The 27,542-nt window shown below is 56.1% G+C and overlaps 1 long non-coding RNA gene across 1 annotated transcript; it reads left to right on the plus strand.

Annotated features, from left to right (window-relative positions):
• The first annotated feature begins 5,298 nt into the window (after positions 1–5,298).
• LOC133074008 (uncharacterized) lies at positions 5,299–27,542 on the plus strand. Its single transcript, XR_009697075.1, has 3 exons — positions 5,299–5,461; positions 7,828–7,886; positions 26,666–27,542. It is a non-coding gene; the product is annotated as an uncharacterized LOC133074008 (long non-coding RNA).

Raw genomic sequence — 27,542 nt, forward strand, 5'->3', positions numbered from 1 at the left:
TGACACACACACTATATTACAACCTGGGATTCAATTTACAGAGGATGGCTGAGCTACAGCAAGGGAGCATGGGTGGGTGTTCAGTCGCTCACTCATGACTGACTCTTTGCAACCCCATGGACTGTAGCCCACCAGTCTCCTTCGTCCATGGGATTCTCCAGGCAAGAATACTGGACTGAATTGCCATTTCCTTCTCCAGGGGATCTTTCCAACCCAGGAATTGAACCCATGTCTCTTGCATCTCCTGAATTGGCAGGTGGATTCTTTACCTACTACAAGGAGTGAAGTGAGAGTCGCTCAGTTGTGTCCAACTCTTTGCCACCCTATGGACTAAACAGTCCATGAAGTTCTCCAGGCCAGAATACTGGGGTGGGTTGCTGTTCTCTTCTCCAGCGGATCTTCCCAACCCAGGGATTGAACCCAGGGCTCCTGCATTGCAGGTGGATTCTTTACCAGCTGAGCTACCAGGGAAGCCCTGGTACAATAATGACAGGCCAAATGCTTTTAAAAGAAACTTTTATATTACTTACCCAGCAAAGGGACACACACGCCATGCAGGGCCTCAGGGGGACACACTAGGTTTGGGTCAGGAGCCTGGAGCCAAGTGAGGGGAAGCCAAGCTCAGATTTTGATTGGGGTTCCTGCATGAAAGGCAGGGCAGGGCCACAGTGCAGGACTGGCCCGAATAAATCATCCTGGTGTGGTCTGAGCTACAGAGGGGGTCTCTTGTTCCTAGTACCTGGCCCTGGGGTGGTCTGGGGCTGGGGCAGATTGGGCTTGGTGTGAGGGTTAGGTGAACAGGGTTGTGGCCATAGACTGGGGCTGGTTAGTTTGTGAGTAAATGTGCTCCAGAGAGCCAGCATGTCACCAAGCGCTGGAGGCTCTGGGGAGTGGGGTGGGCAGTCAGGGAGGGGAGAATGTCCCTATTTTCAAGAATACAGAAAATAAGAACATGTAGTTAAAACCATTGGCCCTGTGACAAAAGGATGCTGAATAGATGAATCCAAAGTCTAAGAAAACACAAAACACCCACATAAAATATTTAACTCTGTTTTTAAAATGCACAGAAACAGGCAGTGCTAGAGGAAACATTCCAAAAATGTTGACAGTGTTCCCTCTGTGTGGTAGATGGCTGGTGCATTTTCCCTTCTGGGATTTTTTTTTTTTTTTTAAGTTTTCATCATTTTCAAATTCTCTATGAATGAATATGTATTATTTTTATAGTCAGGACGAAAGAGTTTAAACCACGTCTGTAGGCTGCCCATTTGATGGGGCTCTGAGCATGGGCCCTGAGCATCCTCTCCATCCCCAACAGACTGCCCACCTGCCCAGTGGTCCTGGCGAGTCCTGTAGGCACTTGACTGGGCTTCACTCTGCTGGGGTCACAGGCCCCGGGAGGAAGGAGGTACAAGGAGTGAGCAGCAGAGATGCCAGCCAGAAAATGGGGGCAAAGAACCCTCAGCTGGGTTGTTGGCGACTAGTCCTAGTGTTTAGTTGTTCAGTCGTATCCGACTCTTTGCAACCCCACAGACTATATATAGCATTCTAGGCTTCTCTGTCCATGGGATTCTCCAGGCAAGAATACTGGAGTGGGTTGCCATTTCCTCCTCCAGGGGAATCTTTCCAACCCAGGGACTCAACCTGGGTCTCTTGCATTGCAGACAGATTCTTTATGGTCTGAACTACAGGGAAGTTGGTGACTAATTATCAGCTATTCTCTGTGTGTGATGGTGCTGTCCCCTCAGAACTAGCACAGAGAACCTAGGCTCAAAGCTCTCAGGGGCCAGGCAGCCCCAGACTTCCTCTCTTGAACCTCAGACAGGAGAATCTGACCCACTCAGTCAAGGGATGGGGCCAGGAGGGACGCCACAGCCAGGAAAGCCAGGATATGAGTCCAAGTTCCTTTATCAGATGCCACACCAGAGCAGCTCTCACCCACAGTTATGAGACCCAAGTCTGGTTGAATGGGATCCATAACCTGGCACCTGGTTCTTGAGGCAGCAAGAAGGGCCTGACGCTGTTTGGGAAAGGGAGTGCGTGATGAGTGTGTGGCAGGAAATGGCAGGGGAGTTGGAGAGAGAGGGAGAGGAGGGGAAGGAAGAGAGTAGCGGGGAGAGAGGGGAAGTAAATCTGGGGGAGAAGAGAGTCCTTCTAGGATGTACTCTGGTGCCATCTGCTTCCAGAACAGACCTCTCTTCGACCGTGGCTTTCAAGAGGTCAGTTAAGTTGCTGGAGGACTCAGATCGCTTAACATTTTTTTCGGTGTTTTAAACCACAGTCATTAAATGTGGAATGCTGTTTAGAAATTACGGTGAAATACACTTTCGCCAATCAATTTAATTCATGCTTATATGCAGGGTCTACACACATATTCCTATGTTGTTGTTGTTCAGTTGCTAAGTCATGTCCGACTGAGAACCCATGGACTGCAGCACGCCAGGCTTCCCTGTCCTTCACAATCTCCCAGAGTTTGCTCAAACTCACGTCCATTGAGTCAGTGATGCTATCCAACCATCTCATTCTCTGTCTCCCCCTTCTCTTGCCTTTAACCTTTCCCAGCATCAGGGTATTTTCTAATATCTGTACTGAACACTGCCATTGTGACCATTTTAATGGAGCATTGAGAGAAGCAAGTGTCTAAAGGACCTCCCTTGGCTCCAACCCCCCTCGGCATCTGGAGCCCCAGACCCATGGCTTCCTCCGCACTGAGGATTCTTCAGAACACTGTACAAGTCAGGTGGGCATGTGGGAAGCCCAGGGGCTTCAGGGCCTGCACTGGCCAGCCCAGCAACCCTCTGCTTGTCCAGCCTACAGGCATCTGTCCTCTGTGAGGGTGTCCCCTGGAGTCTCTATGCAGTAGCGCCGAGGTTCCCCTCCTGCCTTGGTTTCTCAGAGAGGGCACAGAGGCCCCCTCCTCCTCCTTCCTTTGCACACAAGTCCACCTTCCCCGAGGCCACCAGGATCCCCGCACAGGCAAGGACAAGCCAGGTGCCCACCCAGCTTGCCCATCCCACAGCAGTCTGGAACCCGGGTGCCCTGGTGGCTGGGGCCAGACCTCAGCTTCAGGGGGTGACCTCAGCCCTCACCACAGACCTCAGAGGAGTCTGTGGTGTCCACATCTGGCCACTGACCCCCTCACCTAGGGCAGCCTCCCCCTCAGGTCCCACCCTCAGCCCCTCGCTGCCTCAGACAAGGGCTGCTCTGATGTAGAGCTGGTCTTTGTTCACATCTCCGCCCACTGCTGCTGACCACAATGGCCAGAAGCCCACATGGCGTTTCAGGCCCTTGTGGGATCAGTGGTGGGCCCTGATCAGGACATCACACGTCTGTGCTGGAGACACTGGGATCTGAAGGGGCTGTTGGCCAGGAAACGCGAAGGTTAAACGGGTTTCCTGGCCCTGGAACATTTGGGGATTTTTGTCATACGTCACAGTCTGACAGCCTCCTGGGCCCTCGAAATATTCCTGCGTGGCTGCCAGCTCAGGGCTCATCTCCGTCTCTTGCAGCCACAGCTCACAGTGTGGCGTTGGGACGCCCGGAAGGGTCGGGGGAGCAGAGAGGCCCAGAGGGGCTCGGGGCAGGGGTGGGGACGCGCCTGCCAGGCCTGCTCCAGGGTCTCCTGGGGCAGCTCTGAGGGGGTCCCGTGGGGTGTGGGTTTCCATTTGTTCTGCTCACGTCCCTCCCTGCAGCCCCCCACCCCAGCTCCCAGCCCCGCCCGTCCCTACAGCTGCTCTACTAGGAACTCTGGCCCAGTGTCCTTCATGTGGTTCTCCTTCAGGAAGTGTCAAGGGCACGCTAGAGATATGGAACTTCAGAAAACAAACTCCCAAGTCAAAATATGGCAAAACAGGAGTCCTGGATGGGATGGATCTATGGGCCTTGAGCCGGGGCGCCGTCTCCCCTGCCTCTCTACTCTCTCCCACCCCAGTCCTCTCTCTCTCTGCAGAGGGGACTTCTCAGGAGTCTGGGGACAGGGGTCCTGGCTGCAGCACCCTAAGACCTGTGTGGTGGTCCAGCTTAGAGACCCCAGAGGAGCAGCAGCCCCTTCCTCCCACACCCATAGATGCCCTCACGGTGCTGCTTGGCTAGTCCACTCCTGTGCCAGTTGCATCAGCCAGGAGGGGTATGGAACTGGGGCAGTGTGTTGTTCGGGGGTAGCATTCAGGTCCCTGGGGTCCACAAAGGTTGGGCTCTGAGACCTGTGGCCTCCAGAGCCATCAGGCTCAGGCCTGTTCCCCAAAGGGACAGGGTGCTGCCCAGGTCAGGGGGTACAGGCCCACCACACACCAGGAGCCCAGGAGTGGAAGCAATGAGTGTTGGGGAGCGTGAGGTTGGCCCCCGGTCCAGACTCTGCTACCATGTGCCCCCAGAACTTCCCCAAGTCCCTTCCTTCCTGTCAGTGGGTCCCTCACTTCACCAGTAAATGAGAGCATCGGATGGGATTCTCAGAGCTGACTTGGTTGTAGCCAACCCTCCTCTGGCAGAGAATGGGTTTAACAGACTTACATGGCTGGAAGGAGGAGGAGGGGGAGGGAAGGGGAGTAAGGGAAGGGAAATGGAGAAGGGGAAGTAGGGGGGAGGGGAGGGGGGAGGGAAGGAGGAGGGGAGGGGAAGAAGAGAAGAAGGAAAAGGAGGAGAGTTGATGATTTTCCAACACGTGGAAATTGTACAAAATTCACATTTCAGGGCCTGTAAATAAAGTTTTATTGGCACACGGCCACTCTTTTGCCTGTCATCCACGACAGCTCTCTCGACACAAGGGCAGAGCCGAGCAGTTGTGAGTGACCGAGGGGCCACAGAGCCTAAAATATTTCCTCCCTGGCCCTTTCCAGAAACAGCCTGCAAACCGGGGCCAGCTCCGTGCTGCCCACACTTCCGTCATTCATGGGCCACAGCAAGGTCTCAGCAGGTCCAAGATGTGTTTTCATTTCCTGGTTTCCCTTTGGTCAACTTGGGGCTAACATCACCACTGACTCAGCTTTGCCCGTAGGGACTAAAGCCCTGCAATCATGGTTTTCATGCTCTGCATTTTTGTCCCCTAAAACACAAGAAAATCGCTCCATAACTTTTAAAAGCAGACGCTGCATCCTGTCCCTCCTTCTGCCCCCAGAAGAGGGTCCCCGTGGCCCTGCTGACCTTGAGGCCTCTTCCTCTTGGCTCCAGGCTTCTCTGGCCCTGATGTCCCTCCCATCCTGTGGCCACATCCGTCGGTCACCTGCCTCTCAGGCAATCAGCTGAGTGGGGTCAGAGCCGGGGCCTGAGAACTAGGGAAGAATCTGTCTGCTGTGTTTGGTTCTTGTCACTGCCTTCCCTCTCTGAGCCGGCCCTGAGGGGTGAGTGTGGACTCCACCTAGTTCCAGAGGGAATCCCAGAAGAGCTGAGCTTTTCCCGAGCTCCTCAAGGAAAGAGACCAGCCTTACCCCATCCTGAGAGTCCTGGGTGACGGGACAGGAGTAGTGAGGTGTGTGTGTGTTAGGGGGTGGGCAGAAGTCTGACTAGCCCCTAGTGCTTTGAGAACAACGGGGAGAAGTCTGGGGTGTTGGGGTCATGTTTTTATTGGTGGGGGGGCCATCACTGTCCCCCAGGTGAATCCTGGAGAGAGGGGTAGACCTGCGGTCCTAGCCATAAAGCCTGGCTGGGGGCTGCTGCCAGGTCTCCAATGGGAAATGTCCAAGGGGGGCTACAAGCCATGTGGAGGTGGTGGGGGTGGGATGTGGCCCTCAGTGCCTGCAGGCACACGTGGGTTCAGAGTATCCCACTCATCCAATGCGAGCTCCACCCCCTCCCCCCTCCCAGAGCACTCTGGAATCTGCTTCAACCTAAGGTACAAGTAGAGGGTCATTCTAGGACCACGCTCCGAGTGGTATTACGACCTGGAGAGGGACAGCGTTCTGACCCACTCAGTGTGGTCTGGGAGCCACTGGAAAGCGGGATGAGGCGGCGTCATCTAGGGAACATTCCATCTGTTTTCCATCTTGACTCAAACTAGTCCAGATGTCACAGCGTGGAGGACAGAGCCAAGTGTCCCCAACCTCCCTGGCATGGGACTCCATCTGGAGTGAGCACGGAAGCGCACCACGACAGATGGCCTGTGCGAGGCAGATGTTGGCCACGTGCGACCCACCTGCAGCTCTCTCTGGCTTGGGAGTTGGAGTTGCGAGTGGCGCATCTTTTGCTGTTGGACAGGCAGCCTCAGAGGCCCCAGGCAGTGGCTGCTCACCCCCACCCCGGTAGCCCCACCCGAAACACGCTGTCTCCCAGTCCCACGAGCTCCAAGGCAGGGCTGCATGGCTGGAACCCGTGTAGTCACAGAGGCAAGGCTGTCTTTCACAGGATGCCTGCCCTTGGAAGGCAGCCAGTCAACCCTAAAGGAAATCAACCCTGAATATTCATTGGAAGGACTGATGCTGAAGCTGAAACTCCAATACTTGGGCCACTTGATGTGAAGAGCTGACTTGCTGGAAAAGACCCTGATGCTGGGAAAGATTGAAGGCAAGAGGAGAAGGGGACAACAGAGGATGAGATGGTTGGATGGCATCACCGATTTGATGGACATGAGTTTGAGCAAACTCTGGGAGATGGTGAAGGACAGGGAAGCCTGGTGTGCTGCAGTCCATGGGGTTGCAAAGAGTCAGACATGACTGAGCGGCTGAACAACTACCCTTGGAAACCTTCCAGAATGTCAATGCAGAGGGCACCTGGCAAGAAGCTACTGTGTCTTCAGGACAAGTGGAGGTGTTCTCCACTATCAGAGGATGGCAGAATGTCCAAGACCCTTTGAACAGTCCCCTGGAGGCTGGAGACCCAGGAGGAGCAAGAAGGACAGGGAGGCCAGCCAGACATGCTCAGGACAGAGCAGCTTCCCGAGGGAGGGAGAGCTTAGCCTAGAGGGCCTCCAGGTGAAGTCACGCTTTCCAGGAGGATAAAGAGGACGGCCCCACGTTGGGCATGTGATCACACCCGAGGGTTTTCTTATTAAAAGTCCCCAGCTGCCTGCCCGACTATTCCTGTGGGGCACATCCCGGACCCCTGCCCCTACTCAGGTGGTCTGTTGCCTAATCTTTGGTTTCTACTGCCAGAAAAGAAAGAAACCCTTCCCCCGGCCAGACCCAGGAAGCTCTGGGTGAGTCCAGGGAGGGCGGCAGGATCGCATGGTCAGGATGGAGCAGCAGCTGTTCCCGCCTGAGCCCCTGCTGGGCAGCAGCTCCCCATGCACGATACCCTACGCAGTTCTAGATAGGAGAAACGGGGAGCCTGGGTCAGAAGGTGACTCAAGGGCCCGAGTGAGATCACAGGGGTCCCCGCCCTCCTCCAAGGGGCTCCCTCAGCAGGGTCCCGTCAGGGATTGCATCCTGTAGAACATCCTATAGAAATCCCTGGGGGAGAGAGCAAGGGCTGGGCCTCAGACTGCACACACCCAGGTCCAAAGAGGCCCCAGGCTTCTCTGTAAATATGTAAAGAAGGCAGTGAGCACGCCAAGACAGTGTAGGCACACGCATCATGGTGTGGGGGGTGGGAGGCACGCTCAGGACTGCCCGGAGGCCACAGAGTGGGGGCCCTTCAGCATGTGTCCCCAAGGGTGGGCAGCCCCCCATGCCTGAAGGAGAGCCTGCCCTCCAGCGAAGGGCTGCTGGGGACTAGAGAGTGTGGCCTGGGGGTTGATGTCACTGTTTGCTTGTTTTCTTGGGTGTTCCTTTGGATCTTTCAGAAAAGGCTCCCTATTGCTGGCATTTCATTTAAGATTTTTTTTTTTTTTGATGTGGACCATTTTTTTTTTTCAAGTCTTTTATTGGATTTGTTACAATACTGCTTCTGTTTTGGCCACAGGGCATGTGGGATGTTTGCTCTCCAACCAAAGATGGAACCCAGGCCCCCTGCATTGGAAGGTAAGTCTTCATCGCTGGACCACCAGGGAAGTTCCTCAGATACTCTTTCCAGCCCTTGATTTGGCCCCCGGAGTTGAGAGGTGAGAGGGCTTCGAAGGCCAGAGCCAGCAACGTGCTGGTAACGGGTTTGCAGACAAACAGCTGGAATCGCTAGTTCCCCGGTGTGTAAATGATTCCAGCTTGGCCACCACAAGGCCACTGAACGCAGGGCTGCAGAGTGTCCACTGTGGGTTCTACATGGCCCAGCCCGGACCACTGGCCCCAGCTTCACCCACCAGGGAGGGGGCCGTGGTACACAGAAGCTGGGACGCCAGCATTTCCCACAAAGAGAATTGGGGGAGCCTGGTTCCATGAGCCACTGTCCCCGTCGTGCTCCCAGTACAAGGCAGAGCCGAGATCCAGAGACACCCTTTCAAGCCAAAGCACAGCTTCTCTCTCTCTCTCAAGGTCAGATGTTCTCCAGTGAAGTCTTATGGAGACTTGGGGCCCAGAAGTGCTCATGCCCAGACAGAAGCCCACCCCTATGCTACCCGGGCCCAGTGTGGTGCTGGCCTCACTGTGGAGCCTCTGCTGGGCGTAGGGGCTCGGCTGTGAGCTGCCGGGTCTGCCTCCTCCCGCCTCGGGCTCGGGTGCCTGAGCTTCCAGAACATTCAGGCAGGTGGAGGCACCCCAGGGAGGGCCGGTCCACGCTCCCAGAGCCGCCCAGGCTGCCTCTGTCCTTCCACCTTCAGCAAGAGCAGCCTTTGCTTCTTGAAGGGCACCCGTGTGTACACTTCATTTAAAGGATAACTTCTGATTATTTTCTTAATGGAAGAGTAAATATTTATGTCTTAGAAACCAAAGGGCAGGTTGGAATGTGTGGGAACACAGGCTTTGGGGCGCTGCCCCTGCTGCTTGACAGGGAGTGGGCAGGACAGCCCAGACTGCTGGCTGCGGTCAGCCTCGCTCAGCTGGAGCAGAGAAGAAGCCCTCGGATCGGGAGCGAGTCTGGTGGCCAGGGCTCTTTTCGCCTTGGAGGGTGGAGGGAGGGGTGGCTCAACCCTCCTGACCCCTTTCCCGTCGTGGGGAGGGAAGAGAAGGGGGCGCCTCCACCTCCGGGAGCCTTCACTGTGCCTGGGGCTCCACTGCTGGGCTCCCTGACCCGGCCTCCTCCCCGCGGGCACGTGACGGCCGCCAGCCTGGCCACGTGGACAGCATGACCATCGGCAGACTGCCCATCAGCTGAGGCGGACTGTGCCAAGTGTTTAGGTTATTAGAACAGAAAAAAACCAAAACAAAGAGCAGCCTGCACCCTAGAACAGAAAGCGGGAAGCGGAAGGGAGGCTGCAGGAAGGGAACCGCTCTTCCCCAGGAGCCCCCGACACCCCTGCCCAGGTGGGCCCAGAAGCCAGGCTGACCCGGCCCTGAAAGCCTTCAGGAGCAGGCCCTTCTGCTCTGCTCCGGGGCCTGATGATGCACGGCTGTCCCCTGACCCCAGAGCAAGATGTCCAGTTCAGGGGGCCTCAACCCACACTCTGGGAAGCCCCACTAGTCTGGGGTCTCCTGCAAGACCCAGCCTGTCCTCTGCCTGCTGGTCTGTCTGCTTCTCACCGTGGTCACTTTCCTTCCTACGTGCACTGCATCTATCTGCATGGAGAAGGGCCCAGAGCCCTGGGTTGCTGGTGGAAACACCCAGAACAGTGCGGCCGGGCAGCTGGTGGGGAAGGAGAGCAGCCACGGCAACAGGCAGATTGGGGACTCGCCAGCCCTTGACCTCAGGGGTGATCCGGCTCAGGGGCAGGGATGGAGGCTGTGCAGCGGCCACAGGCCCAGGGTTCCGAGTGTCCCCGTGGGGCAGCAGTAGCGTCTCTACCATCGGATGAGGATGGGAAAGAGCCCCCGGATAAGAAGAGGGGAGGTCAGGCCCCCCTTGCATGCCCAGCTGGCCCGCGTGGACAGCACCAGGTGACAGACACTTTGGGCCTCCAGGCGGCACCTCACAGCCCCCCGGCCCCCAGCAGGTGCTCCGTGGGGAAGGGTCCCACCCTCCGAGGACTGACCACTTGGTGGGTCAGCAGTAGCCTCCCTCCTCAAGCAGGGCGGCCCCCAGGGGGGCTTTTCTCTGCATGCCACATGGCCACATCCGCCCTCCCCTGTAATCATTTGCCTGAGGTGGGGCTGAAGTGGTGGGAATGGGTTCCTGCCACGTCGGCTGCCTGCAGAGGCAAAGGCGACACTGAGGCAGGACCTGGCATCACCGTCCGTGGCGCCTGTCCCGTCCTGCCCACGTGGGCCTGCTGCTGGACCCCAAGCGGCTGCCGCACTGCCCACTTTCCATGCAGCCACCTTGGCTCCTGGACACCCTGTCCTTCTGAGTCCGCTGATCCAGGGTAGACAGCCAGGTCCCGCCTGCGCAGTAGCGGGAGCAAGGGGCAGAGAAAGAGAGGGGGGGGCCTGTATTGAGCAGGCACTGGTCAAAATCCTGGAAAGTGTCCTGTCGGTGACAGCAAACACTGACCTGGGAATGGAAGGCAGCCAGACCCCTGAGTGTGTGCGTATGTGTGTGTGTGTATGTGCGTGAGCGCGCATGTATCTGTGTGTGCATGTGCGCGCACGTGTATTGCGTGTAGGTCTACATGTGCGTGCACACTGTGCAGTGTGGTGCACATACATGTGTCCACATGTGTGCTTGCACTCCTGGGTATTTGAGAGCACATACGCTGTGTATATGCATGTGCAGGCATCTGTGTGCCTGTATGAGCATGTGTGTGCATGTACACTGTGTAAATGTGGCGCACATATGTGTGATCACGTGTGATCACACCCCTGCGTATTTGTGATCACGTATGCTGTATGTACACGTGTGTGTGTACATCTATGAGCATGTGTGTGTGTGTACACTGTGTAAATATGGCACACATATGTGTGATCACACTCCTGTGTATTTGTGATCATGTATGCTGTATGTACACTTGTATGTGTACATCTATGAGCATGTGTGTTGCGTGTGGGTCTACATGTGCACTCATGAGTGCATATACAGTGTGCAGCGTGGTACACATACATGTGTTCACATGTATGCTTGCACTCCTGTGTGTTCGTGAGAACCTGCTGCATGTGTACGTGTGTATGCACATGTGTGTGTGTAAGCCTGTTTGTAAGGTGGGACAGATGCTCCAGCAGGCAGGCTGAGGGGCCTCCTCCAGGGCCATCAGGACCCAGGACGGCGATCATCCAAGACAACAGGAAGTGGCGCTGGGTCCACATGACCACTGTGCCCACCCCCTCACATCCCCCCAGGGAGCCCGGATGTGTCATCTGTCGGCCGCTCTGGCAAGGATCAGCTGAAAGGTCTGACTTCACAGAGGCCTGGAAGGCTAGTGGAGGCCTCATGGGAGCCTCTCCAGATGGCTGCTGTTTACATCCCGGTGGAAGGAGACTGGAGGAACCTGGGGCCCCATCCCTCCCTGCTCGACCCCAGGCGGAGGCTGCCCTGTCCCTGCCCCCGTCCGTCCCTGGGGTGGGTCCACCAGAGCTGACTTCCTCCCTTGCTCCTATTGGCCTTTGGGCCAGCAGCCATGTCCAGAAGGACCCCAGGCGCCCGCTGGACGGGGAGGTGGGACAGCTGACCTCGCCTGCAGTTCTGAGAGGCTGACTCTCCTTGACCTCCAGGGAGCCCCACAGCCATGCCGGCCGCCCTTTAAAGAGAAGCTGATTATCTCAAATGCCAGGCCCCAAGCTGGAGCCCTCCCTGCCGGGGACCGCAGGCTGCCGGCAGAGGACCGGGTGGCAGCTGCTTGGAGAGCTGGAAGCTTTTGATTTGCGTCAGTGCCGAACTGGCCGGGAGGGGCCTTCAGCTGGGCGCTTGGCAGCTTCAGGGAATCAAGGTGACATCACAGCTCCCAGGCGCTGGCCCTGCCTGCCCAGAGGGCCCCAGAGAGACGGGCTGCACGTCCACCAAGTGCGGCTTCTGAAAGCAGTGTCCATGATGCCAGCACTCCGGGGTCAGGCCCCGAGAGGAGGAAGTGGAAGCTGGCTTGTCTGCCTCCTGCGGGCTCGGGAGGGCTCCCAGGGACAGCGGCTTGCCATCCTGCGGCTACCGGAGGACTCCAGCTAACTGAGAGACTTGGCAAGCAGGGCTGGCCGTGATGGCAAACCTACAATTTCCCTGAGATGAGAAATTGGAATTGGTCCTCAGGAATTTCATTCCCCGAGGACCCGAATGGAAACCACAGCTGCTAGAGCATGTTGGAAGACACTGGCTTTGAGACCTTGTCCTCGGTGCCCCGGGGCCCCAGGTGTGAGCCAGCAGTCTCCTGGGAGCAGAGAGCGGGTCTGGGTCAGTGGTGCTCCCCAGCTCCCACACGTGGGCCCCAGCCCTCCCCTCGCCACCAACCCCTCCCGCTCCGGGGCAGGAGCGAGCGGGTCACCTCGGAGGCTACACACTTGATCCTTACAAAGGCTTTCGAAGAGGGGTCCCCCCCAGCTCCCCTCAATCTGCTCTGCACTGAAAAGAGTGGGGTGTCCCTCTGACAGCCCTGCACCCTCCAGAGCACTCCTGACAACAGGGTACCCCCAACTCCTCTGGGCAGGGACCACACTCGACAGACTGAACCCCGCCTCCCTCTGCACCTTGGTGACACCCTGCGTGTCAGTGGGGTCTCAGTTTACCTGCTCAGAGTGGCCCTCCGGAAGCAGCAAGTGTGGTGGGGAGGAGTCGCTGTCACCACTTTCTGCAGTGCATGCTGTGCCCTCAGCCTGGGGGATGCCATCTCCCCAGCCACGCTGGGCCCCTGGAGGCCCGAGTCCGCTTGCTGCCGCCCCTGCAGAGCTCAGGGCTGGATGCCTGGTGCAGGGAAACCTGGACTGTTTACATCTTTCTCCTAATGCTTGTTTTCACTCAGGCCCTCTCGCCCGTGTTCACAGGGGAGCCGGCTGCCCTCCCCTCCCCTTGGAGAATCAAAGAATCCAGTTGGAGGGGTTTTCAGGGGTCCTGCCCACCCCCGTCCCCGTTGAGTGACGGTGTAGGCCTAGCAGGGGACACAGCAAGGGAATCCCGCACCCCACGGGAACTCTCCGACTCAACCCCGGGCCCATCGATCGACCTCGGGGCCCCATCGCCTGTGAGAGCCGCAGGCCAGGCTTCTCAGGGGGCTGCACAGGAGCCAGCTGGGCTGGTCACTCCAGGTCACGGGTGCCGTGCCCTCTGAAGACAGGGAGAAGGAGACAGGAGGGCTGGAGCTGCCGTCAGCCATGGTGTAGAACAGCCCCGTGTCACCAATGCCCCACGACATGGTGTGAGTGGGGCTGGCCATGGTCTGCTCCCTCCCCGCCCGCACGCCAGGACCGCGTCTGAGGACCTCCCTCCCCAGCCCTGACTCCTGGCCCCAGTTCTGCCCAGAGTCCTGACAGGATCTGGGTTGAGTCACCCGCGTGTCCCTCACTCTGAGTGTCCTGGGTGTAGCTGTTTCCGGGCAGGCTAAACCACAGAAATCCATTCTCTCACATCCTAGGAGGCCAGATGTCTGAAGTCAAGGTGAGGGGGGCAGCCGGCTCCTTCTGGGGCCATGAGGCAGGGTCTGACCCAGGCCTGGCCAGCTCCTGTTAGTGGGCAGCAGGTTCTGGTGCCCCTTGCCCACCTCTGCCCCCATGTGCGCCTGTCTCTTCTCTGTCACTGGACTTAGAGTCGCCTTGATCCAGGACGCCCTCTTCCCTGTGCTTCCCTCAATCACACCGGCAGAGGCCACATTCCACGCAAGATCCCATGCTCGGGTCTGGGCCGACACCTCTTTCAGGGCCACCATCAGCCCCTCCACCAGGTTAGCAGGAAGAACTGTCCCTGGTCTTTAATATGAGCTCATCTGATTGGAGAAGGAAATGGCAACCCACTCCAGTATTCTTGCCTGGAAAATCCCAGGGAAGGGGGAGCCTGGTGGGCAGCCGTCCAAGGGGTCGCACAGAGTCAGACATGACTGAAGCGACTTAGCTGCAGCAGCATCTAAGTGGCCTAGCCTCGTGTCTCAGATCAGGAAACTGAGGCTGGAGGATGAAGGAAGGCCTCGGTTTGGGACGGGATGAGAGCAGGGGCTCGGTGTGACTGTAGGAGTCTGTCTTAACCCCACCGGGTGGCTCATACCTCTGGAGGCCACCCCTCTGCCTGCCAGCTCCCTAGCTCTGCTGCCCCTCACTGGCCCTGTGATCTCCGGATGGGTCCACCTCTGAGTGGTCTGGCTTGCTAAGTGACGGCCTCAGTCCTGGCTCCTTCTGGCCAGCAGGGGCGTGGGGCTGGCCACTACTAAGCCTGGACCCTGACTTCTGAGCCACACCATGCGATGCACTGTCACTGTGGGCTGCCTAGGCCCACAGAGCCGGCTGAGCAAGGCCTGGGAGCTGGTTGGCCTGGTGACAGCCACAGCCTGGGCTGCTCAGAGCAGGGCAGACCCCCCTCCCCTCCCCTGCTCCAGGCCACCAGCTGGGGTGGTGCCCTGCTTCTAAAGGGCGTGGCCTCCAAAGCCGGAGCAGGCCAGGCTGCTTCTGCCCGACCCCAGAGTGGACGTGACTCATGGTGGAGGCCTCCGGGGCGGGGGTGGGGGGGACCAGGCTGAGAGCGGCGGGAAGAGTATCTGGCCACAAATAGTTGCACACGTGCTTCACTTCCAACCCCTGCCATGCAGTGGGTGGGGCAGGCCCTGTAGCTGGGGCCCCTACTGTGGGAGCAGTGGGGACTCCTGGGCTAGGGGGAGGGGCAGGCTGTAACTCCCCGCACCCGAGAGAGGCCAGGATGTCTCAGGGTGGGGCGGGGCATGCTTTGGTGCCATTGCCAGAGCAGGCAGGGTCATCTCTGGGGCTCAGGGTAAGGGGACAGATGGACGCACTTCACCCCAAGCCTCTGGGCATCTAGGAAGTGTGTCTCAGCTGCAGGAGTTCCTGGGCACCCCAGGGAGAGGAGGGGACAGGGGGAAGTGGAACCCCGGCTCCAGAAATGAGAGATGGGCAGATGGGCCCTCCGAGGGAATGCAGGACCTTGGGGGCAGGGGTCGGAGGGCCTGTGGCCCTTCCCTTAACCCACAGAGCCTGGCCCTTGCCTGGGCCCTGGGTGTTCACCCTCACATTTCTGATGGCTGGCGAGCAGGAGCCGGGACATGGCCCCCATGGCCATGGTCTGGGGTCACTGGTTTCCCACGCAGGACAGCCCCAGGTGGCCCCTGGAGCAGTCTTAGCCCACTCTGGGGTGCTCAGCTCGGGGTTTCATGGGACAGAAGTGCCTCTGATGGGGTTCAGGCACACACGGGGCTGACGGCCTGGGCGGTTTCCAAGGTGAATTTTCTGTGTAATGAACCCCCAGGCCATGCCCCAGTCAGGGAATGTCAGGGTGGGCTTTTCCAGCCTACCCACCCATCCTCTAGCTTCTGCTGCAGGTCTTCTGGGTTTAAGACTCTGGGCACACCCACCCTAGGCGGTTCCATGTCGGGAGCCAACACAGGAGACCCTACCCATGACAAGGTCATGAGGAAGAAAACCTGACAGGCAAGGCAGATCAGGTTTTCAAGGATTCCAAAAAGCTGACCCCGGCGCTCACCGTAAAGATGATATCTGTCTTTCTGATGATTGCTTCAATAGACTACTCCCTAATTTCTGTGACACAGGCAGAAGGCCTTCCCCAATCTCTTTCCAAATAAGAATCAATTTAGAACTTTCATCAATAAGTTTCCCAGGTGGTGGTATCTTATGAGATTATCCAGGGTGAAAGGAGTGTTTTAATTTAAACTCTTTTGCTGGTATTTTAGTTTGATTGGGAAATGTGTTTATGCCCTTGGTACTAATATGCATGATTGCTTATAATACCCCAATCATAAAATAACATAAAGAACCTGATCATATGAAGGCCCTAATAGACATAGAGCCCTTCGGGGGGTGAGGAAGCCCTATTAGAAAACACAAGAAAAATTATTCTAAAAGTAGCTATTGGGTTAACATTTGCTTGCTGTGTTTTTGCTCTTAATGTGCTAAGGTTGTGTTATAGAAACCATTGTTAATATAGTTATAGATCTAGAAAAATAAGAGCTTAGCCCTAGTGTGGTAACAATGAGATGGTTGTTAATTGTCAGCCAGGAGTGCTAGGCAGAGGCTGCCTCACCAAAGTCGCAGAGTCAGTGTGGGGTAAACTTCTTAGATAAACTCAACTGACAACTTCTGCAGAAGGATTAATTTTTATGTTAACAAGGTTATACTTCTACTCTGTACTGTTGCCCTATGAGACTGCTACCTTTCAGTTAAGGTCACCACAGAAACAGAAAATAGGTTTACATTCACCCAACCTGCATAAAATGTTAATGGGCCCCAAGGCCAGAAGATAATGTACAAGACCCTCATAAACAAGGAAGTATGCAGAAAACACCCTGGTTTCGTGACGAACAAGCTGATGTAATGTTAAACTATCTTCCCCTTAGAGAGGTACTAACTTAGGGTATAAGAGCTACGGTAAAAAATAAAGCATTGCCAGACCCTGCCAGACTCGGCTGCACCCCCATCTGGTCTCTCTCTCTCTCTTTCTCTCTCTCTTTCTCTCTCTCCATCACAGACTTGGCCCTATCAAGGCTGGTCTCACATGTCTTCTCTTGCCGACGCCGTTCATCCCGAGGGTACCCCCTGGATCCTGCTGGGGCTGGACCCCGGCAGTTCCGTTTCAGCCTGAGCCCGGGGCCTCATCTCAGGAGTGTTCAGTTCTGTCCCCACCCCTGCTGGGGCTCCGTCTCCAAGGACAGCTCAATGTGATACCCCAGCTTGGAGGGTCGGGTTCCCATGACAAAGTGGAGCAAAAGAGCCTAGAGTGGGCTCAGTGGGGCTGCAGGGGTCAGGGTTCCAGCTCGGCACACCCAGGCATCCACTTGAGCGGATGAACCCGTACTCTGGGCACGTGTCCTGGGGAGGAAGGGGTTGGCTGTGACCATGACGAGCTGTTCTACTGCGCATGGTCGCTACACTGAGGGCCTGGGATGTATTGTCTCACTTAAAGATCTCAACCTTTAACAGAGGTGTGTTGAGCCTCAAGTTTTAGGAGGGGAGCCCCAGGCTGTAACAGCCTCCTGGCCCCACGCTCCAGACAGCAGAACCGAGATTTCCACGTGGCTCAATGCTCAGTGCAAGGGTCCTGCCGCTGTAACACGTGACCATAGCCTGAGTGGCTTTAGATACAGGTTTATGTTCATACAGTTTCAGAGGTCTTACATAAACTGTACTGGGCTAAAGTCAAGGTGTGAGCAGGCCTGTTTCCCCTTGGAGGCTCCAGGGAAATCTATTTCCTGGATTTTCCTGCTTCTGGAGTCCTGCTCTCCTGGCTTGGAGCCCTCCTCTGCTCACAGCCAGAGATGGGCATCAAATTGTTCCCACACTGCATCTCTCCAGCACTGATCCCCCCCCTCCCCCATGTAACAGACCCCTGCGAGTCCCCTGGGCCGGCCCAGAGAATCTAAAGTCATCTTCTCGCTTTAGGGCAGGAGATTAGGGACCCAGTTCCCACTGCTGTAAGAGGCCACGTATTCACAGGCCCCGGGATTAGAATGTGAACAGCCTTGGGGGCCGCTATGCCGCCCACCCCACTCAGGGGCCCCAGCGCTCTGCCAACATCATCTCCAGTGACCTCACATGCATGTGTCTGGTCCCGCCAAGGACAAAGAGACGCCTCACCACTCCTCACTCTTCTCTCTGCTTGCCTCGTCCAGGCGCCAGGCCCAGGCAGCCCTGGAGGATCTGGTGGCCGGGGCACAGGCTGCCCATTGTCATTCTCTGGGTGGATCACACGGAGCCTGGCAGGCCCACGGTGGGTGTCCTCCCGCCCCGGTAAACAGGCCTTTGTTCCAGGGACTGGGTCCCCACCCTGCGCCTCACTGGCCAAGCCCAGACTCTGAGTCTAGTTCCCTGCCTGCCAGCTAGGCGATGACATTGTCGTCTGGTCACCCAGTCAATGCCATGATCTGCCACTGGCGTCTGATGGACCGAGGTTCAGACCCGGAAGTTCTGGGGAGGGGTGAGCAGAGCTCCCAGGCAGCACTCAGGGTAGAGCGCCCACTGGCCTGGAGGAGAAGGCAATGGGAGAGGGAATTTTAAGTGAAAGTCTGAGATTCCAAAGACATCGTAGCTTTGTCATGGGGGTGGGGACCCCTTCCAGATCTCTGGGGTGGGGGTGCATTTCACAGCTTTCACGCTGAGTGTTCTCAAGGAAAGGGTGAGCGTCCCACACCCCATGACACTTACGGGCCTGCTGGCCAGAAAGTGCTGGATGTGTCTTGATTTTTGTCACTATTGTCACCAAGGAAAAAAGAGAAAGAAGAGGGGTGCCCCCAAGGGAAGTAAGAGAGATGGCATCCACAGTCACATTGAGGTTCAGATCTGAAGGCAATGAACCAGGACCTGTAGGCAAAGGCCAGGTTCCCAGAGGCAGTCTGGATCCCTGGGTCAGCTCCCCGCCCCACTGGGGTGACCTCTGCTCCAGAAGCATCCATTTCATCCCAAGGGGACCAATTTCCACCCTGCCTAGGTCTGTGCCCCCTCTGGGAGCCACTGATCCTACCTGGATGTGTTCATTGACCTCAGGAGTTGGGGGAAGGAGCAGGCCCACAAACCTATCCACATGAAGAAACGCGTCCCACTTCTGCAGACCCTTCAGATAAACTGGGCAGGCCCTTGGGGCTCCTATCCAGAGCCCAGGAGACAGAGAGGCTGTGGACCCAGATCTCAGCCTCTGCACAGGGTCTGAACTGCTGACAGCAGTGTGGAACCCTGAAGTCAGTGCAGCTTCAGGACCAGGGAGTCAGGGGAAGGAAGACTGCCCTTGTGAACACAGACTTGGAATGGGATGGGCCTCATACAGGTGCAATGGTGGGACCCTCGTGCAGGTGTGACAGTGGGGCCTTGTGCAGGTGCGGCGATGGGGGCGTGTACAGGTGTGATGACGGAGCCTTGTACAGGTGCTGCTGGTGCTCTCCAAGATGAGTGCAGCTTGCCTGGCACACCACACAACTGGCATCTTTCAGAATTGAGCAGGAAACAGATGGCCCACTCGTGGGGGCAGTGGAAGAGATTTGTTAATAAAAAGAACAATTCAGAGGTATTGGCAGGGTTGAGGGAAACAACCAGGACTGCTGAGGCATCAAGGCACCTGTGCACATTGAAGCCCCAGTTAGAAGGGCACAGGAAGAAGAGCTGTCACCACAGCAAGGCCCGCATCTGCTTCTTCCATGCCAGTCCTGACCTGCCCCTGCCTCTAACTGGCTAGGTCACAGCTGGAAGCCAGGAGGTGAAGGAGCCAGGTGGGCAAAGTCACCACATACTGGGCAGCTCTCTGAAGCACAGTGTAGGCAGGACACAGAGGGATGGAGGGAGTATGCGGGGTGAGCAGAAGTATCCAGTCATTACCCCCAGTTAGTAGTGACCAGACAGTGAAATGGACGGTGGTGGTGATGGTGGTGGAGGTGGTGATGGTGATGATGATGTTGATGGTGGTGGTGGTGACGTTGATGGAAGTGATGGAGGTGGTAATGGTGTTGAATTGTGATGGTGGTGGTGATGGTGATGGAGGTGGTGATGGAGGTGGTAGCAGTAATGGTGATGGTAGTGAAAGTGATGGAGGTGGTAGTGGTGATGGTGACGGTGGTGGAGATGGAGGTGATGGTGGTGGTGATGCTGATGATGGTGACAGTGAAGGTGATTGAGGTGGTGGAGGTGATGATGACAGTGATGATTTGATGATGGTGGTGGTGATGTTGATGGAAGTGATGGAGGTGGTAGCGGTAATGGTGATGGTGGTGGTGATGCTGATGATGGTGACAGTGAAGGTGATTGAGGTAGTGGAGGTGATGATGACGGTGATGACTTGATGATGGTGGTGGTGATTTGATGGAGGTGATGGAGGTGGTGGTGGATGGTGACAGTGAGGTTGGTTGTGATGATATTGACGGCAGTGGTGGTGGTGATGGTGATGAATGTGGTGATGATGTCCCCCATGCTGGAAGTGAGGTAAGCCCTTTGCTAGAGAGTCTGGAACCATTTCACGGGATCTCTCAACCCCAAACTCCAGTTTTCTTTGGAAACTGCACAGATCAGCCCCCATCCCCTCATCCCCCTTCAGGCTGGCTGCCAGTGTATGGAGGGGGCTACCTGCCCACAGGAAATTCTCTCTGGCCAGAACAGTCCTGTTGGCCATGAGTCCCCGCTCCCCTATTACTCTGATCGTGAACACATCCTTGTGCCTCCCTGACCCATTGAGCACAGGTCACACTTCCTGTGGAGGCTCCAGTGCCCACAGCCAACCGTCTCCTATGTGGGTTATTTATTTGCCAAGGTCCCCACAGGACACCCACAGGAAGTAGCCTCTGGGATAAGGGTACACCCTCCCTTGAGGCCCTTCTGCCCCAGATGTCCCCCACCCACCACCCAGGTGGTGCTGACGTCCTCCCCCTGCCTTCCACCTCTCAGGTTCCCCTTCTCAAGCCTCCTCTGTCCAGGGTGGAGCCTGCCCTCCCACTGCAGGGGACGTTGGAATGTGAGTCCCAGAGAGGAATGTGCCAACCACCAGCCAAGTGCCCACACCCAGCCCCGAGGTGGCACGTGCTTCCCCCACCCCCCCAGGACCTGGACATGTTCATCCCAAGCCTAGCGGTACAGCCCTCTGACCCCGGATTCTTTCTGCATGAGTTCACTTGGTCAATTTTTAAGCCAGACTTGAGTACAAACACACTCAAATGCACACATACACACACACACACCTGTGATACTCACAGATTCTCACACAAGACGTCTCATGAACACACACACACACTCAGCCTCCTCCTTTCTCCACCCTGAGGTCTAGGTGCAGCCCCACGTGGATGTGGTGGGAAGAGGGGAGGGTCTCACCTTGTCATTTCTCACTGTATTACAGGACCCCGGCCACAGGAGCACTCCTTGCCCTGTGTGGCCATCAGGGCTCTCAGAGGGACTTTGACAGGCAGAACCCAGCCTGTAGAGAGTCAGGTGACCCACCGCAGGCTAATTCTCACCCTCGGGAGAACTCAGAACCTGGTCCTGACCCTACACCGTGAGAACAGTTCCCTAGGGTCACAGCAGGGTGTTAGGTAAATGTTTGCGTGGCCTTGGCATAGGTCTCAGAATTAAATATATTTTTACAGTGGTCAACGGTCACTGTGCCTCCTGAATGCCTCCCCTCTGAATGCTCAGCCCTCTGTCCAGACTCCAAACTGGAGACACGCTTCCTCCACGTGGACGTCCGGTATCGCGAGTGATGGCCCTCCCCTCCTGCCACCCACATCCTTCCAGTCGTTCAGGCCAAATCCGAGTTCTCAGGAAATCCCACTGGCTTTGTCCTCAGAGCATGCTGGGATCTGTCCCCTTCACTTCCCCAGGATCACGCCCGGAGCAGGCGGAAGCCTCCCACTGCTGTCCCCCACAACCCTCGCCGCCTGCTGTCCTCCACGCAGCAGCCGAGGGAACCTAAAAACACATGTGGGAGGTGTTGCCACTCTGCCCCCAGCCCCGCCCAGCAGCACAGGTAAAGGCGAGCCCATGCTCTCCAGGCCGCCCCGTCCTCCCTGCCCTGCTCTCACGCGGCACTTCGCACGTCCTCCTCAGCTCAGTCACTTCTTACTCGCTCTCTGCTCCTCTGTCTTCCTGCACTTGGCGCGAGCCCCACAGAGGCTCAGGTTTCTGTGTTCTGCTCTCTGACGCAAGATGAGGAGGAGAAGGGTGCCTCGTGGGCCCCCAGGAGGTGCTTGGCAAATATTTGCAAATGAATGAATGCACGGAATGCACCTCTATCTCCAACCCATCCGGGCCCCAGAAACCCAGAAACACAGACAGATCACAAAGGAGAAAGCCCTGGCTTTGAGCGTTTGAGAAGGGTTTCCGTTTGAAGTGCTGGCTGAGAAAATTTCCTTCCTCCTCAGATCTCTCTGCAGCCTCCTGTAGGTCCCCTGGACTCCAGGTCTCCTAAGCAACTGATCCGATGGGCTGGTTAGGGGAAGGGGCCCTGGGGCGACCTGGCCCTACTGCTGCTTTATTTCCAAATGCCTGAAATTCTGGAACGATTCCCAGGTGGCCAGGCCAGGGCCAGCTGCAGGCGGCCCCCTTCAAGCTGGCCGCTGGGAGGGCAGACAGTGGCACCCTCCTGAGAGTCAAGATCCAGGGTCCTGGGGCTGGAGCCCTGAGGCTGGCCTTGTGGGTGTGGCAGCTGGAGCTTGGCCCTCCCAGCCCTCCCCACAGAGAGCTGGCCCCCCTCTGTGTCACACGCTCAGGCCACTTCACGAGTCACAAGACAGTTTTCCATTAGCGTCAAACACACGTAGATCCTGACCTGAAGCTGATGGGAGCAGAGGGGGAAGAACCCGGCTTCAGACAACTTGCATACCTGGGGGATCAGCAGGCCCAGACCCCCAAAGGGCACCATATCCCAGCAGCAGGGGTGGGAACGGCCCCGGGCACACCCCTCTCTCCCTCTGCCCATCTGTCTGTCTCACACGCATGGACCTGGATGGTACAAGACAAGGAGGCAGTGATGCAGCTGATTGCAGTGTCTCCTGTGTGCTTCCTCACCCCAGACATGTAGTGAGCCCCTACTGTGTTCCTAGCCCTTGTGAGCTCTGCGGGACCCCCCTGGTATGAGGTGTAAAGGCCCCCCAAAGCAAGAAGGTTCTCCTGGGATGACAAAACGAATTATCCTTGGGACTGTCAGGCACTGGGGGACTTCACCTTCCGAGACCAATTTCCTCTTCATCTGATAACAAATCCTCTCCGCTCTCCTTTAGGAAGACCTCCTTGCTGGCTCCTACTGAGCTTGGCAGCTTTTGTTGTTTTTGCAGCCCCACTGTCCCCAAGATCATCACATGAGCTGGCTGAGGTCATATGACCCAAGGCCAGCCAGTGTAAGGACAGAGTTTCCCCACCCACAGAAATCAGCTCAGTGACAGCCATGTGACCCAAGTGCAAAAATCAAAGTCCTCCCCAGAATGACCCTGATCCTCCAGGTTGGGAGTTCCAAGGAGACCCTAAGACTAACACTCCTGGGCTATCTTTGCCTGACAGTGAAGCCAACACAGATGAATCAGTCTGAATAAGATGATGCCCAGTGATGGCTTTTGAGCTCCTGGATCCAGCTGTTCCTGAAGGCCACTTCACCCTACACTTTCTAGTTAAGTCATTCAGCCAACTCTCTTCTTTTCTGAAATGAGCTTGGGTTGGGGTTCTACTGTGTGTGTTAGTCACTCAGTGGTGTCCGACTCTTTGCGACCCCATGGACTATAGCCCACCAGGTTCCTCTGTCCATGGGATTCTCCAGGCAAGAATACTGGAGTGGGTTGCCATTCCCTTCTCCAGGGGATATTCCTGACCCAGGGATCAAACCCAGGTCTCCTGCACTACAGGCAGATTCTTTGCTTTGCCACTCAGGAAGTCCCTGGGGTTCTATTATCTGCAACTAAAAAGAATCCTGGGAGTTTTATAGGGGAGCAAATTAACAGGAAGGTACTGGTAAGAGTCCCTTGGACTGCAAGGAGATCCAACCAGTACATCCTAAAGGAGATCAGTCCTGGGTGTTCATTGGAAGGACTGATGGCTGAAGCTGAAACTCCAGTACTTTGACCACCTCATGCAAAGAGTTGACTCATTGGAAAAGACCCTGATGCTGGGAGGGATTGGGGGCAGGAGGAGGAGGGGACGACAGAGGATGAGATGGTTGGATGGCATCACCGACTCGATGGGCATGATTTTGAGTCAACTCCGGGAATTGGTGATGGACAGAGAGGCCTGGCGTGCTGCGATTCATGGGGTCGTAGAGAGTCGTACACGACTGAGCGACTGAATTGAACTGAACTGACTGACTGGTAAGATAAAACCTTCCTGAATGTTTAAAGTGGGAAGAGGGTCTCAGGTTTGGGCAGATACTCTTGTGGACCCATCTTGTCCTTGAGCTGCTCTCTCAAGTGCCCTCAGAGGCTGGACTTCTACTCACTGGGAGCCCCCTGCTGACCACTTGGCACTGGGGCAGCTGTGCTTCCAGTAAGTAGTCCTCCCCCATCACAGAGCTCTGTAGACAAGGCTGTGCTATCGGGCAGGGCTCAGACTGAGCCGTCCGGGTTCCCCCACCTGCCCCCAGCACATCTTCCACCCCTCCCGGAGGGTCAGCCCTGCAGATCCCAGGCATGTGCAGTGTGTGCAGCAGAGAAGCAGTCCTGCCGCAGTCAGAAGCCGGGCTTCGACTGCAGAGAGCGGAGCCGCCAGCCGCCTTGCCACCCCTCCCCCACCTTTGGAGCCCATGCCCAGGAGACGGTGGAAGGACCTGAGCCCGGGATGCTCCCACTGTGTCCACACAGCACCCAGGTTGACCACATTGCAGGATAGCACCTGAGAGGCACACCTCCAACTCTTCGTCACCTTATGGTTTAGGGGAGGCAGACCTAAGCCCAGACCTGGGAGGGCAGATTACAAAAATGCCCTGAAAAGAAAGATCTGGCTTCATGGACAGACAGAGAGGAGTCTGAACGTGGAGACAGTGCCGACAAGAGACTGAGGGGAAATTTAGATCATAGTGTGGTAACGAGCACTGTGTTGGCTGCTTAGTCGTGTCTGACTCTTTGTGACCCCATGGACTACAGCCCACCAGGCTCTTCTGTCCATGGAATTCTCCAGGCAAGAATACTGGAGTGGGTAGCCATTCATTTCTCCAGAGGATCTTCTCAACTCAGGGATTGAACCTGCATCTCCTGCATTGCAGGCTGATTCCTTACCATCTGAGACACCACGGAAGCCCTAAGAGGGGAGTGAAAGAGCTGGCTTAAAACTCAACATTCAGAAAACTAAGATCATGGAATCTGGTCCCATCACTTCATGGCAGGTAAAAGGGGAGAAAGTGGAAACAGAGACAGGTTTTATTTTCTTGGGCTCCAAAATCACTGCGGATGGTGACTATAGCCCATGAAATTAGAGGATGCTTATTCCTTGAAAAGAAAGCTGTGACAAACCTAGACAGTGTATTAAAAAGCAGAGCCACCACTTTGCCAACAGGATCTGTATAATCAAAGCTATAGTTTTTCCAGTAGTCATGTATGGATGTGAGAGTTGGACCATAAAAGAAGGCTGAGCGCTGAAGAACTGATGCTTTCGAACTGTTGTGCTGGAGAAGACCTTTGAGGGGTCCTTGGACTGCAAGGAAATCAAACCAATCAATCCTAAAGGAAATCGGCCCTGAATATTCACTGAAAGGACTGATGCTGATGTTGAAGCTGAAGCTCCAATATTTTGGCCCCCTGATAACGAAGAACTGACTGATTGGATAAGACCCTAATGTTAGGAAAGATTGAGGGCAGGGAGGAGTAGGGGGTGACAGTGGATGAGATGGTTGGATGGCATCATCAACTCAATGGACATGAGTTTGAGCAAACTCTGGGAGATAGTGAAGGATAGGGGAGCCTGGTGTGCTGCAAAGAGTTGGACACGACTTAGCGGCTGAAAAACAACAACAACAAATGGGTTCTGTCCCCTGAGTTGTCCTTTGAAGCCAGACCATGTGGGTGATGTCAAGGCTCTGAAATTTTCTGGAACTCTCCAGGACTCTTCAGGGAGCCCTCCAAAACCTGGAAAAGGCAACATGGCCTGACTTACAGAAAAGAGAGAGCGGCAAGAAGCTCCATCCCAGAGAACACACCACCAACAGAGCAGAGCCTGGGGCGGCCCCGGGCAGGGTCTGAACAGGGGACTGGCTCGGGAAGATAAGGCCTCAGCAAGGCTGGACCCCGAGGCTTGAGCAGCCTGGAGGGGCTGCCAGGGCCTGCTCCACACCCAGGGTCCCCTCACAGTCTGCTTCCCCCCAACCCCGCTGAGCTGTTTTCTAAAGAATCTTTGCAAAGAACTGGAAAGGACAATCATCCAAGAAGTCAATACTGAAACTAATCGTGGCATGAAAATCATGATTTCAAGCCATGGAAGCCTAGTCCCGAGAATTCTCACCAAGGTGGGGATGACCTGTGAGCCCCTTAGGTGGAGGGGCCTGTGAGTCCTCAGGTGACATCCTCAGGTTTATGAGCTTGGCCGTGTGCCTCTGGGGACAGTTGAATGGACCACAAGTGAGCAAACCCCATCTGCTCACAAAAACCGGCACAGGTGCCCCACAGGGCCCGCCTGCTGGCTTGGGGCATGACCCACGAGCCCAGCTGATGGGAGTGGGGCTGCTGGATGCCTGCACCCCAGGAAGCCCAGGAGAAGGGAGTGACCATTTCTACAGTGTGTTCTGACTCACCTGGGCAGCGCAGTGCATGTGGGGTGGGGATCTTGTGAGCAGGAAAGGACACGCTCTCCTCCCCCATCTCTCTGCTTCTCCATCAATGCCATCACCATCCTAATTGTGTGACTCCCATGAACAGCTGGCCACACATCAGGTAACAGCACACGCCCGCAGGCCAGGGACCTGGTGACCCAAGACAGCGTATCAGCAGTGCTGATAAAGACCCCAGGCCACGTTCCCGTGAAGGTGTTGGTAAGAGTCTGGCTTTGAACTTGCGGGGCCAGGTAAGGTGTCAAGGCTCTGAGAGTAAACACCTGGACAGCCTAGGGATGTGCCTGGGGTCTGTGAGAAGCCCGGGGCTTGCAGGATGGGTCCGAGCCTGACGGGCGCTGAGCACACTTCTGCCCTTTCTGTGGTTTCCAGGCTGGCCCCCCGGTCAAATTCTTTGAGTCGTTTCTGCAGTGTTTATGGGAATATAATTTTGCCCGGAAGAAACACGTGCAATTGAGAATCTTTTAATGTCTGTTTACAGATGCCATTCTTGCTTGAGTGATTATGAGCATCGTGGGAGTTGATTGCAGCTGGGTGGTCTCCACCGGTGCAGGGCTCCAGGCGCCTGCTTCAGCTGTTTGCATGCCGCTTCATTTGGGATCATCCTCTGGGTCCAGAACAGAAAGTGACCTCAGAGATGAGTCCATCTCTACAGTGTCCTGGGGCCGCTGCAGCCAAGGGCCACCCACTGTGCCGCTCAAACAACTGGATCTCCTCTTCCACAGTCTGGAGGCCAGAAGTCTGAGGTCAAAGGACGGACAGGGCTGTGGTCCTTCTGAGAGCTCTGGGGGAGGGTCCTTCCTTGTTCCTTCCAGCATCCGGTGGAGACCAGCAGTCCTTGGCCTCCGGTGGTTTGTGAGCATCAGCTCATCTCTGCCTCCGTCATCATGTGGCTTCCTCCTGGGCACCTATGTCCACTTCTTCTAAGCACACCCATCATTGGACTGCAGGCCCACCCAAATCCATCATGACCTCATCTTCAGTTGATTTTACCTGCAACCTGTTTCCACGTAAGACCACATTGTGATATTCAGGTTGGACATGAAAGATCGAGGAATCCTATTCAACACTCTACACCATCCTACAACCCCACATCAGGATGAAGAATCCGATTTACACTGTGAGATTTATCAGACTAGTTAGTTTCAGAGCCTGGACCATAACTCAGTGACCACATTCTCACCTAATATTCCTTCCAGCATTTCAATAAACACTGACTGCTAGGAAGTCCATGTGAATTCCACCAGGTCTTCAATACCACTGCCCACTGCCTGCAAAAAGTACAGCAGACCCTGCTTTTACCTTGCTTGTTACAGCCCAGGCTGTCCTGCTTGTCCAGGATGAAAGGAGCAGTTTCC

This window comes from Dama dama, chromosome 19 (genome assembly GCF_033118175.1).
Source record: "Dama dama isolate Ldn47 chromosome 19, ASM3311817v1, whole genome shotgun sequence".
Classification (NCBI taxonomy): domain Eukaryota; kingdom Metazoa; phylum Chordata; class Mammalia; order Artiodactyla; family Cervidae; genus Dama; species Dama dama.